A 21,326-nucleotide genomic window follows, 5' to 3' on the forward strand; every position below is an offset into this window, starting at 1 on the left:
GAGTTTAAATGGAGAGAAAAGATGTGTGAGGGAAAATGTGTCGACGATGAACGGCACCCTCCATTCAAACCCAGCTCTACCTCGGTACACTTCGGTAGTGGAAATTGACTCGTTACCTTGCAGAAGATATCTCAGCGTCGGTGTAGAGTTCTCTTTCAACGTTACCATTTCAGCGTCTCCGTAGGATAGCAGAGAACCGTCCGGAATAGTGACAGTACTTCGTTCAACAGCAGCTCACCTCACGGGTGGACTCACATGAGCTGTGAGTCCGTCAGAGGTTCCACTCAGATGTGGAAGATTCCATAATCCCCACGAGACTCGGAAGAACTTCGGATCATGTCTGGAACTTCTTGTTCTCTCCAGCAACTTTTCTGTTCGGTTCTGCTCTCCGAACTGAACTGTACTGCTTGGAACTAGGAAGTGTCGACATTTAAAGAGTTCTGTTTCCGGTTCATTTGGGAAGTCCTGATTGGCTGAAAGAGCCAATAGGGGTGTGATTTTAGTGACGCAAGAGGTCACTAGAAGTCAGAAAAACAGTGAGACGTTTTGGAACAGACAGAGAAATGTTTTTGAAATAAACAGAGAAATGTTTAGGTGAGATTGGAGGAAACAGGTGCCAGCTTCTCTATTTACGTCTGAGAGGATTTAAAAACATGACAGTTCGTTCCAACAAACTTGTTTGCGTTTGTCTCCGACTTTTGACCGACATCACAACTTGCTCATTAAAGACAGAAGATCAAGAAAATGAATAATTACTCTGTAACAGACATTAACTTGATTTCTACTTTGAATGAGGATTAAAAACCATTAATACTGTTTCACAGTTGATTTAAAATGAGTAGTTCACTTCAACATTTAAAAATGGTTTGAACTAAAAACACTTTTGATTATCAAGACATTTGTAAAATAGTAATGATAATATGAAAGAGAGTGTTCTTTCAATTGATCAGTGCAGGACACACTCAAAAAGTCTCTGGGTGAGCTTAATTTGTATTTCTGGACTCAAATCAATGAAATAACAGTTCTTAACACTGAGAAGGCCCTCAGGGTCAGGACTTGACCTGAGGCTTAGTTCACTACAGGGCCATCTACGAGAGGGAGGGTGACCCGGGCCGAGTTGTCATTGAAAACCAAAGCCTCCCTCTTTGAATGATAAGCCACTGAGTTATGACTCCAGTCCATGACTGGGCTTGTCCAGATGTAAGATTGGGCCATAAAGTGAAAGTATCATACAGAGGGAATTTGTTAATAATCAAACTAGCCATGCTAAAGGAATGGGGCCGAGCTTATCAGCAATATGAACAAAAGATAGGCAGAATCAGGTCCCGGGACTTCTTTGAGGGCACTCAACCCGAGCGCTGCGCGGGAATTCTGCAAGGACCTCAACTAGAGCACAAGTTTGGAATGTGCAAGTGGTACTAGAAGAAAGGGGACAAGATAACTGAACACAAGCAAGTTGACGATGACAGATGGGCCGGGTTGATGCAGCGCCGTGGGATGGGCCCGATAATACCCGTCCTGTTTATCCAAGGACATACCGGGATGTTAGACAAACCTAGAAAATACTTTTCCATGTGGAAAAACGGCACAAAAATATTTATATTTAAACCTATGGTATGTCAGTCCACCTAGCCTGGAGGAGAGCCACAAGTGTAACACCTACTGAGCATCCTATCTGCCCTTTTATGCTGGTATAACATACCCCTGCCCAAAATCGTCCCCGTGGATTTTTAACGTTGTGTACATTGAAGTAACTAGAAAAAGAATTAAACTCAAATGGGGTCCAAACTCCGGGAACCATACAAGAGTAACTTCTACGAAGTTTCAGTGGGGGAAATGGTGATTTGTTCAACAAGCCCGACCATGGCTAAGGACGTGAGCAGAAGAGATGGTGAACCAGATCGATGGGTCATCGAAAATCAGCGTCTCCCCCTGCGAATGGTATGGGATTGAGTGGTAACCCCTTATAACAAATGGGCTTGCGCACAAGCACGATTAGGGTACAGAACATAAATACTGTACCAAGGCCACTCGCTGCTAACATATGTGACGGCCCTAAAAGAACTTGGCTCGGCTTACAGTGACTATGAAGCAAGGATTGCTCTAATCACAAGACAGGACCGATATATGAGACAAGACCAATATGTACAAGATCCACCTCAACGTTGTGAAGGAATATTACATAGACCTCAACTCTAACCCCAACAATGGGAGGTGTATGAATGGATGTGGGTGTGGAGGGGACTGGAGCCTGGATTGCCACACCCCTCCCCACTCTACTTGAAGCTCCTTAAAGGCCGTGTCATTAGAGACCAGCAGCATTTTCCTGAAGAGGAACTTGAGTATAGCACCTCCCTGATACCCCTCTATCAATACCATGAAACCACTGAGAACCGACTGTCTAGACTGTTATGATTCTGACGACTCTGATGATCTAGCAACCCCTGACCGACCTAAGCGATGCCCAAGGATTACGATTTTGGATAAAGTAGCTTGTCTATGAACCCTGCTGCGGGGCCTCGTAGTGTTAATAGGCTTTGTAATGTTGTTGGTTATTTTATACCAGGCTGGAATCAGACCATGGAGCCTAATAAACGTGAAGGTCGCCCATGGAAGATCCAAATTTGCCAACATGACCTGCTGGGACATCGCATCAAGGAACGTTTTCATGCCATAGAATCACAATGAAATTCTCCTGAACCAAGCTATGACATGGAATCGAATAAGAAGGGCAGGCTACGAAGCTTGGGAAAATAAATTGAACGAGACGCCTGAATGGCTAGCAGCCATCAAAGTCGAAAATCTGACCGGACAAGATTGGATCATCTCTTTTTTTTTTTTTTTCCCTTGTCCTGTCCGGTATTGTGACACTTAAAATTATTGTCTGAGTGTCAAAGTGATGCCCAACAGATTTACTTTCACAAGCAGAGCATTATGGCTGGCCTTAATGCTCCACTTGATATGAAAATTAAATTTTATTAGAATTTGCTATGGGCTTGTTTCAGATGTAATGGACATGGGGATGAAAAACAAAGAAGATTACAAAGCAGAAACGTGAGAGAAGGGTTAAATGGTAAAGAAGGAAATGGGAATAGAGGAGAGAGAGAAATATAAAGAGAACGCATATCAACATCATTGAAGTCTGCCTTGTAATGAATGATACCTGTCTGATATTATCCATAATTTAAACGGATTCTTTCATTTTTCTGGACTGAGTACTCTCGTGCCTTGAATGATTAAATGTGGACGGAAACGTGTTTAAATTTCTGACTCACCAACAACAGTGAGCCGTTTAATTAAAAACGATTTAAAACACATCACACATTTACATTAATTGGCAGATTGATTACAATTACACAGCTTAATTAATGAGCTTTACAATGAGAAATCATACGGCCATGATTTCTTATTTGCAACTGAAAACAACAGACATTTCTGAAAATATCTGGATTAATTACTGGCAGATAGAAGAGTTTTAAAGGTGGGAAAATGAAGTTTAAATGGAGAGCAAAGATGTGTGAGGGAAAATGTGTTGACGAAGAACGACACCCTCCATTCGAACCCAGCTCTACCTCGGTACACTTCGGTAGTGGAAATCGACTCTGTACCTTTGCAGAAGATATCTCAGCTTCGGTGTAGAGTTCTCTTTCAGCGTTACCATTTCAGCGTCTCCGTAGGATAGCAGAGAACCGTCCGGAGTAGTGACGGTACTTCGTTCAACAGCACGCTCACCTCCCGGGTGGACTCACATGAGCTGTGAGCCCGTCAGAGTTCCACTCAGATGTGGAAGATTCCATAATCCCCACGAGACTCGAAAGAACTCCCAACTAACTCCAGCACTTCAGAACTTTCGTTCGGTTCTGCTCTCAGAACTTTGGTTCATGTCTGGAACGTTGTTCTGCTTGGAACTCTTGTTCTGCTTGGAACTAGGAAATGTCTACCCTTTTAAAGAGGTCACTTCCGGTTCCTCTGAGAACTTCCTGATTGGTTGAACGAACCAAGAGGGGTGTGGTTTTAGTGACGTAAGAGGTTATTACAAGTCAAGGAGACAGAGTCGATGTTTTAAGAACAGACAGAAAGATGTTTTGAAGAAACAGAGACATTTAGGAGCCAGTCTCCTTCTATCTATCTGAGAGAGTTAAACATGACATTTCGTTCCGATAAACATGTTTTTGACCGTTCCTTGACTTTTGACCGACTCACTACTTGCTCATTTCAGACAGAAAATCAAAAATGCATCATTACTCTTGTAACAGACATTAACTTGATTTCTACTTTGAATGAGGATTAAAAATCATTAATACTGTTTCACAGTTGATTTAAAATGAGTAGTTCACTTCAACATTTAAAAATGATTTGAACTAAACACACTTTGATTATCAAGATATTGTAAAATAGTAATGATAATGAACAGAGAGTGTTCTTTCAATTGATCTGTGCAGGACACACTTAGAAAGTCTCTGGATGAGCTTAATCTGTGTTTCTGGACTCAAATCAATGAAATAACAGTTTCTGTCCCAGGAAGGCTTTTGACCTGAGGCTTAGTTCACTACAGCCTCTAGACCTGCGGGGGATAAAAAAAAGATTGGACCATCTCTAACCTGTTGTTGCAAGGTGGAATTGTGATCTGGATAGCGATCCTAAAGCAACGTGAAAAGACTGACGAGATACAATTGGATCCATCCAGACAAATAACAACCCGAATGGCACTGTGACTGGGGCTGTCGACCTCTGTTGGGCTTAAGTCACCAGGGCTGTTGGGAAGCTGAAGTGATCTATCCCGCTACACTCAAAGATTTCACTTCAATTCAGTTTATTTATATAGCGCCAAATCACAACAAAGTTGTCTCAGGGCACTTTACAGGAACATTCACATATATAAAGCCAATTAGTAAAGTTCTCTATCTAAGGAGGAAGCCCAGCAGACAAGTTGAATCATGGCTTCGTTGCAGTCTCACATCCTGAGCAAGCACAGTGGCAACAGTGGAAAAGAAAAACTCCCTTTGAAAAGGAAGAAACGTCTAGCAGAACCATGCTCAGGACAAGCAGCCATCTGCTTTGACCGGCTGGTTGAAAGGACAGGAAGGAGAGACAGATGAACATAGAATGGTAGGTTCAGGTGTACCTGAAAGACAACCACCCCCCACCCCCATGTTAAGTATAGAAAAAAATAATTACAAATGTTGAGCAGAATAAATAAAGACAGTAGCAGAGTGAAAATTGTGGTCAGTTTGTCCTCCAGCAGTCTAAGCCTAAAGCAGCATAACTAAGGGACAGCTCAGGAAACCCAAGCTGACCCGAACTATAGGATTTAGCAAAAAGGAAAGTCTTAAGCTTAATTTTAAAACTGGATAATGTGTCAGCCTCACGGACAGAGATTGGAAGTTGGTTCTACAAGAGAGGAGCCTGATAACTGAAAGATCTGCCTCCCATTCTGTTTTTGTAAATTCTAGGAACCACAAGTAAACCTGCAGTCTGAGAGCAAAGTGCTCTGTTAGGAAAATATGGAACAATAAGATCTGTAATATAAGATTGAGCTAGGTTGTTGAGAGCTTTGTAGGTTAGAAGTAAGATTTTGAATTGTATTCTGGATTTGACAGGGAGCCAATGGAGAGAAACTAAAACTGGAGAGATATGGGGGGAGTGGTGGCGCAGAGGTTAGAAGATTGGCTTGTGATCAGAAAGTCGCAAGTTCACCTCCCTGTACCATCAACATGAAAATGTGGGTGGAAAAGGTGAAACACCCACACCTCCTTCCACCCTCATTTGCCTCACTCTGGGCCCCTTATCAAGGCCCTTAACCCCCACCATCTGCTCCCTAAACAGGTCTCTCTTGAAAATGAGTTTGCGTGGCTCAATGAGACTACCTGTATAAATAAAGGGTAAATGAAAAAAAAAAGATCTCTATTACTAACTCCAGTTAAGACTTTGGCAGCAGCATTTTGGATCAACTGAAGACATTTTAAATAAGTATTTGGACACCCAGATAATAAACCATTGCAATAGTCCAGTCTAGATGTGACAAATGCATGGACCAGTTATTCTGCATCATTTTTAGATAAGATGTTTCTAATTTTAGTGATATTACGCAGGTGGAAGAAGGCAGTTCTAGTAACGTTTTTAATGTGGGGGATAAAAGACATGTCCTGATCAAAAATAACACCAAGATTTTTAACATTAGAGCTGGAGGCCAGATTAATGTCATCTAAGGAGGTAGAAAGACTGAAAAATTAATTCCTAATGTGCTCAGGTCCAAAAACCAAAACATCAGTTTTGGTTTTTGCAATTTTGCAAAAACAATCTAACAATTTTGCAGGCTTATTTTGGTTACAGGAATGAGGCCAACATGGAGGAAGAGGAACCGTTTAAGTACGTGTTCAGCAAAAATCTCCACCCTGACATAAGGATGTCAGTGCAAATGATGGCTAATTTCAAAGAGAAATCCATTAGTGAGATAAAAAGTTGTGCTATGAATGTTTTTGAAGCACATTCACAGGCCGAAACACCCTTTGAGGTGTACCCAGGTGAGAGGATTCTTGCCCAGTCATTAGAATTGGAAGTGACAAGAGCTTCGACTCCCCCTCCCCCTCCCAAAACAGGCGAGAGGAAACGAGGTTTCCTAGCAGCCAATCCACAACAGGTGAGTGCCCCCTGGTCCAGACGAGATCCTAAATGGTTTCCCAAGGAAACAGAGGATGAACGATCGTACCAGAAGGGGGGCGAATGCCCTAAGGGTAAAAAGTATGGCACCAAAAGTGACCCATACAACCAGGGATCCCACCGGGAACCCCAAAGGGGGTGTACTGTTTCCCCACCACGTCGGGCTGAACAGCCTGCGACGAAAAAGAAACAGCAGCAGGTCCAGAAAAAGAACCGCAGTCCTCTGAGCTCGGACGAGACAGACAGGGTGCATCAGTTGTTGGACTTGTTGGAAGGTGTTACCACGGACAAACAACCTAACACTTTGTTTGGCGATATCATTGCTGATAAGTCAGAGCACACAGACAACACCATTACTGCTGTCACAGACAGTCACCATGACGCTGTTGTGGTAAACTCTGACACGACCTCACCTGAGATAGGGGGGTACAATCACACGTCACCGACGGTGACCCGTCACAGACTGAATCCTCAGAAACAGCAATAGCTGTGCTAACGTTTCAGTCAAACCAGGGTGACACACACAGCAATGCTACCGCTGTCATGGACAGCCACCAGGACCTTGTTGTTACAAACAATGAGAGCCCCTCAACACACGGTGAGCGGGTGATCTCATACATCAATGACGGACGTCCGTCAAAAGCCGAACTCTCAGGAACAGCTGCAACTGCACCAACGGTTCGGAAAAACCAGGATTACACAGGTGAAGGTAGACGTGAGAAGAATCGTCGGCCGAAACCTCCAAGGTTCCTGTGTAACCTGATCAGAAAGGGGGTCGCTGAAAAAGCTTACCTGTCGATCACACTTTGAAGGAGTCCTCACACGTGAAGCCCTACTGGATGGTGGAGCCGACATAACTATTATGTCAGTCAAACTGTTCGAGGAGCTCAGGACTGCCGCTAATAGTGTTCACAGGGGAATACCTCTCATAGAATGTGCTATAGGGCTGCAGGGCCTCGCGGAGGCGAAGACAACCCTAACAGCTATAGCTATGGTTCACATGCAGGTTGGCGAGATGACACTATACCACCCGGTACATGTGTCTCCGGTTGACTCATTCCCATTTTTGGTCGGCCAGGATTTTATAAATTGCTTTGACGCGATTATAGATTATGGTAAACAGACAATGTGGGCTAGAGTGAGCAAACCCTTGCCAATACTCATGCCTCCTGAGACAGTCACAGACTGCCCAACAGCAGGCACTGCAGAAGGCACCGAGGACCTCTCGACAGAGAACACAGTCCTGGTAAGTTATCCTTCAAAAGCATGTGGAACCGAAAACACCCAACCGGTGAAACCGACTCTGACTGAACAACTAAGCCTCCTCTGCGAGCTGAAACAGTCAGGGCCCACCGGATACTACCTACCATTGGTAGTTCAAGGTGTAGAGATCCAAGGATCCCACACCAAAGATGCTGTACTGTCGTCGGGGACAGATAAATCAGCTATCAAGGACAGAGCCATGGACGGCCCTCAGAGGTCCTTTGACCCCTCCTGGCTGCTTGCAACTCTGCCAGTACAACCTACAGCCGAGGTGATGGCAGTCACACGTGCACAGGCTACAGCCAAGTCGGCTGACAACACAGTCTCTGTACAACCCGTGCTGACTGACCCAGACATCATCCAACTTCAGAAGTTGGATCCTGCAATAAACTCGATGATGCTGTACTTGACTGACCGGGAAAAACACTCCGTCCGAAGCAGACCTGGATTACAATCCCGACCTTAAAGCCCTCTTTCAGCTGTGCAATCAGCTAAAACTACTCAAGGGCATCCTAACTTTAGCTCATGGAGCGACGTCCTCACCCGTGTTCGTGGTCCCCCATGACCAAAGGGGGGTGACGTTAGTTAGGGTAATGTTACCAGACGCGATAACGTGATCAAATCTGACATTCAGAGTGAGTGACGCACCGAAACGTCGTTTCCTAGTTGCTTAATCACTACTTTTGTCAATGTTGAAACGTTGTTTTACTGGTTGCTTAGTCACTATTTTTGTCGATGTTGAGACATCGTTTAATTGGTTTTTGGTATTGTTTCTGAACACCCCCAGCAAGAATGAATTCTGTGTGTATTTAAGTTGGAGACTAAGAGGACTTAACTATGCCAATATGCAGTTCATTTGTTAAAACTCAATCTTTGAGGAGTCAATGTAGGTTAATGCTACCTTAAGTACCATAATCTACATTGGTCTCACAACGCTTAAGCCGAACCTACTCGAACAATCCTATTCGGGGGGGGGGCGCTAGCTAATCCTTCAGTTGAGTCTCGCCATAGACTCCAAAAACATCTAGGGGAAAACCAAAAAACCAAACCTCAAGTCATTCATCTAAAAGGACAACAGACAATTGAACCAAACTATATTTTGCCATGTAAATCTAACTTAAACCAAGTTAGGAATGGAAAAATAGTTTTGAATGCCCTTCTATAGGTATAAATCACTAAATGAAAATTTTTCAGCATGACCCACCCTTTAAACTGGTAAATTTAGCTGATCTAAACCATGATAGCTTACACACCAGGTGCATATAGGTTAAGGTCTTATGTAAAATCCCACTCATGAGCCCAACTAAAACCACATAAATGCATAACACATAGAACTAGAATGGCACCCACTGGGAACCACCAGCAGCAACCTTTGCTGAAGGGATCTACAACTCCAACGTGTGTCTCCAATCTCCATCCAGTGGTCGCCTCTGCAGTTCAATCGAGGGAACCCCTCTGCATGCTGATCAATAAACCCCTCCAATCGTTGTGGATTTATCGTTGTGGATTATATGACTTTTTCCGATGGATTACAGACTTTGTTTCCAAGGGGTTAAAGCATTGCTACAATGGAATTACCAACAACATTATGGAATTACCAACAACATTATGGAATTATTAACAACATGGTGGAATTACCTAAACCGTTGTGGGATTACCTTCTTTGACTTTTGTTTTCCTCTTGCTGGATTACATCAAGCTCAAGGACATTCGGAGGCGTAAGTTCATGTTGGAATTCATCCCCATGGACAGGCGATGATTTCCAAAGGGGGGACTGTAGTGGACTAGGCCTCCGACCAAAACCTGCCTCTGAAGACCTTCATGGGACAGGAACTGTTATTTCATTGATTTGAATCCAGAAATACAAATTAGCTCATCCAGAGACAGTCTAATTGTATCTTGAACTAATCAATTGAAAGAACACTCTTTTTCATATTATCATTACTATTTTACAATATCTTGATAATCAAAAGTGTGTTTAGTTCATACCATTTTTAAATGTTGAAGTGAACCACTCATTTTAAATCAACTGTGAAACAGTATTAATGATTTTTAATCCTCATTTAAATTAGAAATCAAGTTAAATGTCTATTTTACAAAGTAATTATGCATTTTTTGATCTTCTGTCTGAAATGAGAAAGAGTGATGTCGGTCAAAAGTCGGAGACTGTCAAAAACAAGTTGTTGGAATGGGCTGTCGTGTTTTTAAAACTCTCAGACAGTAAATAAGAGAACGGGCACCTGCAGTGTTTCTCACTTAGCCAAAACATTTCTCTCTGTTCCTAAACATTTCTGCTGTTTTCTTGACTTGTAAAAACCCTTTGACGGCACTAGAACCACACCCCTGTTGGTTGCTTCAACCAATCAGGACTTCTTAAAAGTGACCAGAAACAGAACTCTTTAAAAAGTCTCATCTGAGTCTTCTCAGTTTTCTGAGTCTTCTGGGGTTCTGTGGAGTAGTTCTGGAGTTTTTCCACTGCTGAGTGGAACTTCAGACTCAGTTTCCAGTCTGATGGAGTCATCCATCTCTGCAGGAGCCACGACGCCTCGCTGTGGCTCCACTAGGCGAATGCCCTACAACTTCTGAGGAAGTTTGTTCTGTTGAACGGAGTATCTCACGACTTCTGCCGAGTCGCAGCCACCCTGAGGAGATGCTGAAAGGTAGCGTGCCAGGGACCTCTTGACCGTAGCGGACCCATCCTCTGCCAAGGTAAAGAGTCGTCACGAGTTTCACTACAAGTGTACCGCGGGCGCTGCATTTGAAAGGAGCGTGTTGTTCTGGTCTAAAGACATAAATCTTCCTCCACATCTTCTTTAAACTCCTCCATATTTCCCATCTTTAAAACTCTTCTATCTTGCCAGTAATTAATCCAGATATCTTCAGAAATGTCTGTTGTTTTTATTAAGTAAAACGTGCCAAGTTTTATTAATCAGAACCAGACCAGTCTAATCAAGTGTACAATGTTTTGATGTTAAATTTTGATTCTGTTAATAAATGACCACATTTATTTTGATGGGTCAAAGAAAATTAACGTCTCATGTCACTGATTAAACCATCTACGCACAGTACCTCTGTCACATATCTGTAAGTAGCTCGAAAAAGAGAGAACCCATTATTTAAATAAAATTGTAGTGAAGCTCTGAAGCTAACCTAGCCCTTTAGAACATTACAGAGTCCTGACCTCAACCCGACAGAACACCTTTGGGATGAATTAGAATGGAGACTGAGAGCCAGGCCTTCTCATCCAACATTAGTATGTGACCTCAAATTTGCTTCTGGAAGAATGGTCAAAAATCCCTATAAACACACTCCTAAACCTTGCGGACAGCCTTCCCAGAAGAGTTGAAGCTGTTCTAGCTGCAAAGGGTGGACCAATGTCATATTGAACTGTATGGATTAGGAATGGGATGTCACTTAAGCTCATATGTGAGTCAAGGCAGGTGAGCAAATACTTTTGTCAAGGTAGTGTATGTCCCTCACTGCCTATTCTAAAAGCTAACCTGACCCTATTTCTACTCTAATAGCTTCACAACATTCTACAGGTCTCTCTTGGACTTCATCGTGTCTCTATTGGACCTTATGCCTTGTATTATAGGTGTTTATTTTAAAGATTTGCCCGTTTCAAGAGCACAGCTGCAAATAACATGTCGTTTGCTGTTGTGCCATTGACCAGTCTGCATCCAACTGCAGACCTAAAGGGGACTATCACAAAACAGGATCCCTAGGCTGACAACTTCTTTCAGAGAGTTAGCAAAGCACACCACAAGCACCCAAAACCCAGTAGTTTCTTCAAACTGTCAGACAACCAACACCTCTTAACGCTTTCCCGACGTCCAAGTTTTAACGCGTTTCTAGTAAACAGCTGCAAGCAGTTACACCCGGGAACGACTTTGGACTGCACACGCTTCTCATAAAGATTTTGCCGTCAGCAAAAATGACGTCATTATTTTCACGCGGGGCTTCAAACCTTCAGTCACGCTGTTTGTTTAATTTGATCTATAATCAAACAAAAACTTATGTACGGGCTTTTAAATCAACCAGTCGATTCTTATTTTTAGGAGAAAATTAGCGTTTCACGTGTTCATAGCATTCTCGGACCACTTACGGTTAGTGATGTTGTTAACTTTTCTGGCCTAATCCCCCGTGCGCCGCAGCGAAAAAAAAATTCACGTATATAAACTATTACGTCTGATAATTACAATTATGAAATCACGTATTATACTGTAACGTTCTACTGCCTTTCAGCTCACTAAACTGCAAGCACAGGAATGAAAACAGAGCAGCCTGTCAGTCCTAAAGGGACACGCAGAAATTTGACTTAACAGGTTTCCTGCTTACCTCATGAGATGTTAATAGCCGGCTCGTACAGTCTACGCAGACTCGGTCACTTGCCGCTGTGTCACCATTAAACAATAAGTAATGAGCTACCATTTATAAAGACGGGAGACCGGATTTCGGCACAAAGCTGTTTCCTGGATGGAGACTTGAGGACCTAAACCGGGCAGATGGAAGAACCACTGAGGTGTCAGAGTTTGACAGATGACTGAATGCAACTCCAGATGGGTCGCTGACAGAGACATTGCGAGTCCACTGATTGAGTTTTGAAGGATGGATGCCGGACATCTTCCAGCCTACCAGAAGTCGAAGGAAATGCCCTCACGAGGAGGAATGGAGTGGCAAAAGTTGGTGTGTCGGAGGGAAAAGTCACTGGTTCTACTCCCTGGGCTGAGAGCATCATGCATCAAATGAGGGTGTTATCATTTATCAGGACAGGAGGGTTTTTTCAGATTCATGCTAATCTGGCTGAGAGTTTATTGACAACAATTGACATCATTGACATAAAATTAACATTACCAGAAAAATAAAGGATTGCTATTTTCTATTTTTGCTTTTTCATTTAGGTGGAGGGGAGTTTAAAATATATTTGTTGCCACTCAAATGCTTTGAAACTGTGAACTTACTGTTTTTATTATAGTTATAGCTAAGATCTCCTGATGCATGCTCAATAATCCAGGTAGAACAATCTAAAAATGTTAAGTCTGGTCCTCTGGGCATTCAAAAAACAAAACAAACAAAAAAAGTAGAAACATTTAATCTTTTATCCGAATGACTTCTTCAGTCTGAGGTGCTGTATTCAGCTCAGTCTCTTAAATAGCACCTTCTCGTAGTGGATCTACCAGTTTGCTGCTGACAACCAAAACCAGCTACTCACATAATCAAGGAGAACCATCAGCCTAACAATGGATCATTAGCACACTGATGGCTGCTTACTGTTCACAGGGGGTTGAGTGATACTAGCAATCACAGCATTGTAAGAGGGGGACAGTTGAACACGGAGGCCTCCACCCCTGTTTAATGATGGACGGTTTCTTTTCACAAAGATGGCCTCCTTTACTCCTCTCTCAAACCATCGTTCCTCTCTGTCCAGGATGTGAACATCTTCATCCCTGAAAGAGTGACCGCTGGCCTGGAGATGAGTGTAGACCGCAGAGTCCTGGCCTGATGATGTTGCTCTTCTGTGCTGGGCCATCCTTTTGGCCTGTGGCTGTTCAGTTTCCCATTTAGTTTTCCACCTGATGACCTTGTTTATAGCAAAAGGCGCTTCTTTTGTTTGACTTAGTAATCCATTATTTGGATTGATTCATCTTGTCTTCATGTTATGTCCTTCAGCATCATGAATATGTTGTATTTCTCTGTAATGTCTTTTCATTTTTCTGATTGCTCGTTTTTTCAGATGAGTATGATCAAGAAGCGGTGGCACAACAACTTGTTCATCTGGTTTGTTCTGAAGGAGATTCAATGAATGCAAAGGTACACTTGATTACACCATTAAATATCCCAGATTTCTGTTCATGTGCATTATCAGTTTTTGGTTTGAACAAAGTTCAGGAACAGCAGAACAGGAACAGCAGCTGCTCTACAAAAAACATGTTGATGATGCATTAGGCTCTTAAACATAACCAACAAACCTCTCTTCAGTTAAATCTAACTCTGCATATGTTAAACACTTTAACAGTGCAGTTTTCTGACATCTTCTGACAGATCCAGGAAAACCCATTTCTGCGCAACAGCTTGAATCGTCTTTCTTACGCATCGTTTGCCAAGCTTCTAGACTTTGTTGGTAGTAATGAGGTGTCTGAGGCCCCACCCTTACCACCATCAGGTAGTCCTACTCTACGACGAGTGGCCGTCAGTATGGAGGTGTCACGGCGAATAATCACAGCCACAGGAGCCCAACGCACAAAAGACTATGCAGAGCGATACATGGAGAGCTTCGCCCCATGGGTGAAAAGTCATGGAGGATGGGTGAGTTTCCCATTCCACTGACTGTACAATGTTTTTTTATTCAACCTTTATTTAGACAGGTTAATCCCATTGAGCCTTGGGTACTCATTTACAAGAGAGACCTGATTTTTTAACAGAGTGATGACAACAGTGAGCAACAATGACAACAATAGACATTCACAAAAGAGGCATACAAATTTTTAATTACTTTTTTTAAACAAATTAAAACAAAATAGCAACCATAAGGATAGTCAAAAGGAAAAGCAGTGAAAAGACAAAAAAAAAAAAAAAAAACAGCTAGATTATAAGGCGGTGTAGAAAACTAAAAACAGGAACACGTCTGCATTGGTTTTTGCCAGGAACTTAACAGATGTTTGAAGCCACTTAGAGAGGTCAAGGTCGAGAGCTTCAGATGTTTTTACAAGATATTCCAAGAAACAGGAGCAGAGTAGGAGAAGGTCCTTTTGCCTAGTTCAGTCTGCACTGAGGGAACACTGCAGGTAATGATGTCCTGGGAGTGCACGCTGTAGCTGCAGTCACGCAGAGACATGTAGGAGGAGATGTATGAAGGCAGCAGAGATGTCTCCTGATACTTGTCTTTTACCTAAAGCTTTGTTTTTGTTTTCTCTTCAGGGAAATGTGCTAGACATTGAGGATCTTGTGGAGTATGACTGATGTCCCAGCTGTCTTCTGGTTCTAAACAACTGGATGATATCAACAAACAGGGTTCAGATGGATTGACCCAACTCTTCAAACTGACCCATGTCCTTTTATCCAGACTGTGACAAATAGACACTAAATGTCACATGTGGTGACAGAAGATAGAGGAACAATAGCTCAAGTCATAACTAAACTAAACATATTTAGAAGTATAAAGAGAAGAAATTATGAGCTGAAGATAACCAGGAGTACAAGTATTGTGAGATGAGCTGATGAAACACAGGTGGACTACGTACTACTAAGGATCTCTTTGAGTAAAAATATCAGACTATAACAGTAACATTGATTAAATACCAAGCATAAAATAAACAAAACATTAAGCCTTTAAGAACGCAACGGTACTTCAGCTTCGCAACATGTTTCCATTTTATATAGTCAAATTAAAAGAAGCCACTTTGTTGTCTCTAGTACAACTAAGCTTGATTAGTTTGAACATAACAGCTCGTCTTATTATTGGCATTTAGATCTCACAGTTAATACCTTTTACACTAATCCAACTATCCATTTCCTGAAGCTTTTCAGTGGTAGGGTTGCAAAGGCCATCAGGGAGCTGCTGGAGGGAAACCCTGATATCCCTGTCTCCAGCAACACTCCAGTTCTTCCTCAGGGATCCCAGGTCAGAGAAGGTGCATAATATTTTCAGAGTTCTGGGTCTGTCCCAGGGTCTTCAACAAGTGCTCGGAAAACTTTTCAGACTGCAATGTCAAAGTCACATCCTAATCAGATGCCCAAACCACCTCACCTTAATATTTTCAATGAGGAAGAGCTGGGCTCTACTCAAACCTCATACGTCTCTGGTATGACCAGAGAGGTATGAGACCTGTTCTCCTCTCTTCACCCTGTCTCTGAGCCCAGCCACCCTACATAGAAAATTAATTTTAGCTGTTTGTACTGAGAATCACATCCTTTTGGTCATGATTTATATCTGAAGACCATAGGTGACAGTCATAACGTTGACAAACTAATTAGTCAAGTGCTTTGTCTTTTGTCTCAGCTCCTTTTTCTTCCATGATCCTTTTAGCAACTTTGCAAGAGTGATGATCTGGATCACCGTTTCACAACTTGGACAAAAGCCACACTGCTGCTCCTGTACCGGTATTTGAGGTTCAACAGTATGTCAGAGCCTCCCTTCCAACACCTTTCCCAGGAGGCTGAATAGTATGAACCAGTACGAACCCTTGATAGTTGCAGTGCACACTCCAGTGTCACTTTTTAAAAATGGGGACCAACTTTCCAGTCTGTCATATTGCAGGTGTTTTGCTGGTCTTCCATACAATGTGTATGTGAAACATGGCAGTCCCACAACCTTCAACATCTCATGATAAATCTGGTCCACTGCTGCCACCAAGGAGCTTTTTAATACCTTAGTGAGCTCTACAATGGTAATAGATCTTCCTTTCCCTGAGTCCTCAGACTTTCTCCTCAGGGTGGAACATGATGGCCAGAATAATCCTGGAAATGTTTTCACTACGCCATTGTGGAAAGCACAAGCAAAGCCCAGAAGTCCATTCATCCATCCATCCATCCATTCATTATCTTAACCTGCTTCTTAATTTTCGGGTTGTGGGGATCACTGGCGCCTATATCTAGCGGTCTCTGTGTGAGAGGCCAGAGACACCCTGGACAGGTAGCAAGTCCATCAGAATAGAATAGAACAGAAACAGCCTTTATTGTCCCACGGATGGGAAATTCCAGTGTATCAGCAGCAACAGCAGCAACAGATAAAAAGATAAAAAGATTTCACACAAAAGTTCCTACATGTTAATAAACAACACAATATATAAGAAATAAGATAAACAATATCAATAATAATGTTCAATATGTATTGGAACATTGAGAATGGCAGACTATTGACAGTACAGTATTACAGGCAGAGTGTGTGTTTCAGCAGAGGTCAGCATGTATTTAATCCTTATAGAGTTTGTTGGAGCAGTGATGGTTGTAGAGTCAAACAGCTGCTGGAGGAAGGACCTGCGGTGACGCTCCTTTGTGCATTTAGGATGCAGGAACCTGTCACTGAATGAGCTCTCAGTTCAGCAACAGCTTCATGCATGGGGTGGGAGACGTTGTCCAGCAATGATGTTATTTTAGCTGGAGTCCTTCTGTCTCCCACCACCTGCACTGGGTCGAGGGGGCGTCCAAGTACAGAGCTGGTCTTCTTGATGATCTTATCTAGCTTCTTCTTCTCAGCTGATGATAAGCTGCTGCTCCAACACACAACGCCATAGAAGATGGCTGATGCCACTACCGAGTCAAAGCAGGGACACCCTGGACAGGTATCCAGTTCATCATAGGGACACCCTGGACAGGTCTCCAGTCCATCACAGGGCCACATAGAGACAAATGAGACAAACAACCATTCATTTGTTCACTCTCACCTATGGACAATTTAGAGTTACCAGTCAGCCTAACATGCATGTTTTTGGTCTGTGGGAGGAAACCAGAGTACCCAGAGAAAACCCACGCATGCTCAGAGAGAACATGCAAACTCCACCCTGGTCAGAATTTAATCTGGCAACCTTCTCGCTGTGAGGTGGCAGTTCTACCAGCTGTGCTGCCTTGCCATCCAGCACGTAAGTCCACTAACAAAATATTGCTCAGGGTAAGGTTAGGAACAATGAGTTTCCACTCATCTCCAAGTGTCATTGCCCCCATGGACATCAGAGTCAGGAGAACCATGGGATCCCTAGATGGCACCCATTGCAGGACACTATTCAGAAAATCCAAGAGGGCTGTGCTCTATGAACTGCTGTTTGGTGCAAAGGCACAAACACCAGTCAAAACTTATTTTTGCAGCTTGGCGCTGCAGAGAAGCCCTTTTGCTCACCAGAGATTCCAGCACTAAGGAGCTCAGCCGGGGACTTGTGAGGATCCTCACACCTGCTCGATGCATATGGCAATGGACAACTTTAGGGAAGAAGAGAGCTTTGTTCCAGGAGTTGGGTTTCAGAACCAACGCTGTGCATCAAAGTCAAAGTTTCTTTATTTGTCATTTCGCACCACATGTGGTACATGTGGGGATAGAAATTTTGTACACAGGGTCCCAGTTATATCCAACAAAAGTGTAGGGGAACACCACCTCAAAAACAGTTCACCACCTCAGAAAAGAACACCTCATCTCAGAAAACGGTTCACCTCAGCTTAAACAGAAAAAGAGTTCACCTCATCTCAAACAAACATCATTCATGTGTTTTGTGTTTGAAACTGTTTACAATAAGATGCATCTATTCCCTTGGGAACAAACAGACTTTGTTTTACAGGTGTTCAACTCAACTCACAAACTTCTTAGTTGACACTAATGTGAATGTATTTTTTGGAGCACAGAATGCTCTCCACTGCACACCTGTAGAAGGGGATGTGGACTGTGCTTCCCAGACCAGCTCGCCTCACTGACCTCACTCACCTGAGGAAGTAGAGATGTGCTTTCTTGATCAGGCTGGTAGTGTAGTTGCACTAGCTGAGGGTGTCATTTATGGTAAGTGCACACCCAAGTACTTGTAGCTGGAGACCACTTCTACCGCAGATCCTCTTATGTTTAGAGGGGTGTAGGTGTGTTTGTTCCATCTGAAGTCCATGACTGTCTCCTTTGTTTCCTTCACATTCATGTGAAGGTTGTTCTTCCTGCACCAGCAGATGTTCCACCTCCTGCCTGTAGCTGGGCTTGTTGTTTCTGATACATCCAACCACCGCTGTATCATCTGTAAACTACAGTATGACAGCCTGGATGGGTAGTTGTGCAGTCATACGTGAGCAGAGTGAACAGGAGAGGACTCAGTAGACAGCCCTGAGGGGAGCCAGTGCTGAGGGTTATGGTGGAGTAGGAGAAGTTGTGGATCCTCACAGGCTGTGGTCTGTTTGTGAAGTAGTCTAGGACCCAGTTGCAAATGAAAGGGCTTAGTCCTACTGTGAATAGTTGTCTGTCATGGTCTGGGGGGATCATGGTGTTGAAGGCAGATGTGAAGTCCACAAAGAGCATACGGACATAGGAGTCTTTCTCCACGTGGGTGAGAGCAGTGTAGACCACAGAGAAGATGGCGTCTTCTGTTGATGGATTGTCGTGGTGTACTTACTGACGAGGGTCCTCGCTGATGTTGATAGTTGTTTTGATGTGGGTCCTGACCAGTTTTTTGAAGCATTTAGTGACTATCGGGATGAGGGCTACTGGCCAATAGTCATTCAGACCAGTCACTGTAGAGCTCTTTGGGACTGGGATGATGGTGGCAGTCTTCAGGCAGGTGGGAACTGTTGCCAGGGTGAGTGAAGAGTTAAAGATGTCGGCCAGCACCTCACAGAGCTGATCAGCACAGTCTTTCAGCACCATCCTGGGGATGTTGTCTGGGCCAGTTGCTTTGTGAGGATTAATCCTCCTGAAAGTACTCACTTGGGCTGAGGTCACGCTGAGAAACTCCTCTTCCAGTGGTGAGGTGAGTCTAGTGCTGGGTGGTCTGTTCAAGCCTTCAAAGCATGCGTAGAACTTGAGGGCATCAGGCAGTGATGAGTCTCTAGGGCATTGTGTACCTCTGTCTTTATAATCTGTTATACACTTAATGCCTCTCCACATGCTCCGTGGGTTTTATAAGATAACTTGACCCTGGATCCTCTGTGCATATGTGGCTTTGGCCCTTTTAATACTAGCAATCAGCTCTTTCCTGGTCTTTCTCAGTTCCTGTGAGTTGCCAGACCTAAAGACAGTGTCCCTGGCTTCCAGGAGGCTGTGAACCTCTGCATTCAACCAGGGCTTCTGGTCTAGGTATCTCTTAACATTTCTGATGGTTGTGACATCATCAGCACATTTGCTAATGTATCCCAGGACTGAGGATATGTATTCCTTCGGGTCTAGCCCCCCCATCATTAACAGCAGCCTCCCTGAAGACCTGCCAATCTGTGCATGCAAAACAGTCTTTCAGTATGGACTCACTATTTTTCACCCAACTTTTTACTATACTTTGTATCGGTTTGTTGCGGCTCAGTGGGGGGAGGTAAGCAGGGGCCAGAAAGATGGAGATATAGTCAAAAATAGGGATGCACAGATTCACTTTTTTCACTTCCGATCCGACACCGATATCCATCGTTTAGTATCGGTCAATTCCGATCTGATACCGTTCCAATACAGAAAAACAGTGCTGAATTAACAAAAATGTCTAAATCATGTCATCTGGACCTGTTTCTGAAATGGGTCCAGATGACACGATTTAGCCATTTTTGTTGTCTACCTGGATGTTTGAGCTTACAAACCCACTGCTGAATTAACTTAAAACATTTGTTTTGTTAAACGCAGACATGAATGTACTGAATTGCAAATTTATTGAAAACTTCGCACCATAACAGCACATTTAAACACACCAAGATCTTCACAAGCTTGGTCAAACATGTAAAAACAACACAACTTTAATTTGTTCAGTCAGTACACTAGCGCGTGACATCACTTAGAGCACATAGCATAGATTTAGAGTGAATAGATCTGCCCAGTCATGGATCGATTACATTGTCATGATACTCGATCCAGAAGGTTTATATATATATATATATATATATATATATATATATATATATAAATTTATGTATATATATCGTTATATATATCTCGATACCGATATTGGTATCAGATCGGTGCATCTCTAGTCAGAAAGTCCTAGGTAGGGGCAGGGTGCGGCTTTGTATGCATCTTGTACGTTGGTGTAAACACAGTCCAGCATGTTATTTCCTTGTGTGGGAATGGCCACGTGCTGATAAAATCTTGGCAGGGAGTCTTTCAGATTTATGTGGTTGAAATCACCAGCAACCACGTAAAATGCCTCAGGGTGTTTGTTCTGCAGCGAGCTAATATTATCATGCATCTCCCACAGGGTGTCTGTAGCATTAGCATCCGGAACTATGTAAACAAATATTATGAGCACTGCCGTGAACTTGCGGTGTAGATAATGTGGTTGACGTTTCACTGTTAGCTGCTCCAAAGCCTTGGAACAAGAGCTGTTTATCAGAGTAGTTTCTGCACCAACCTTTATTTACGTAGACGCACACTCCACCTCCCCATGATTTCCCTGTTAGCTCACTGCAGCGGTCTGCTCGAAAAAAAAGTCTGTCATCCAGCTGGAATGCTGAGTCCGGCATGTTGCTGTTAAGTCATGATTCTGTGAGACAAAACACAGCACATTTCCTCATCTCCTCTGTGGCACCAACTCTCAGACGAAGCAGTTCCATCTTGTCCAAAGAGCAGATGTTCGACAGAAAGAGAGAGAGAGAGAGTATCGGTAGTCTGCCAGTCTTAGCATTAGCTTTAAGCCTTACTAACACCCCCACCCGGCAACCTCTCTTCTTCAGCCGGGAGCAGCGTCTCCTCTTCCCATTTGAGCACCCCTGCTGAAGCTTCCAGGCAGATGACTTTAAGATCTGTATTC

General features: G+C 43.2%; 1 long non-coding RNA gene across 1 annotated transcript in view; it reads left to right on the plus strand.

Annotated features, from left to right (window-relative positions):
• The window catches only part of LOC119422005, a 49,623-nt gene extending 35,922 nt beyond the window's left edge, over nucleotides 1-13,701 (plus strand). The window contains exon 3 of the long non-coding RNA XR_005187388.1: nucleotides 13,658-13,701. This is a non-coding gene — a long non-coding RNA (uncharacterized LOC119422005). The remainder of the gene's footprint in view (nucleotides 1-13,657) is intronic.
• The last annotated feature ends 7,625 nt before the right edge of the window (nucleotides 13,702-21,326 follow it).

This window comes from Nematolebias whitei, chromosome 15 (genome assembly GCF_014905685.2).
Source record: "Nematolebias whitei isolate Nwh7 chromosome 15, NemWhi1, whole genome shotgun sequence".
NCBI lineage: Eukaryota > Metazoa > Chordata > Actinopteri > Cyprinodontiformes > Rivulidae > Nematolebias > Nematolebias whitei.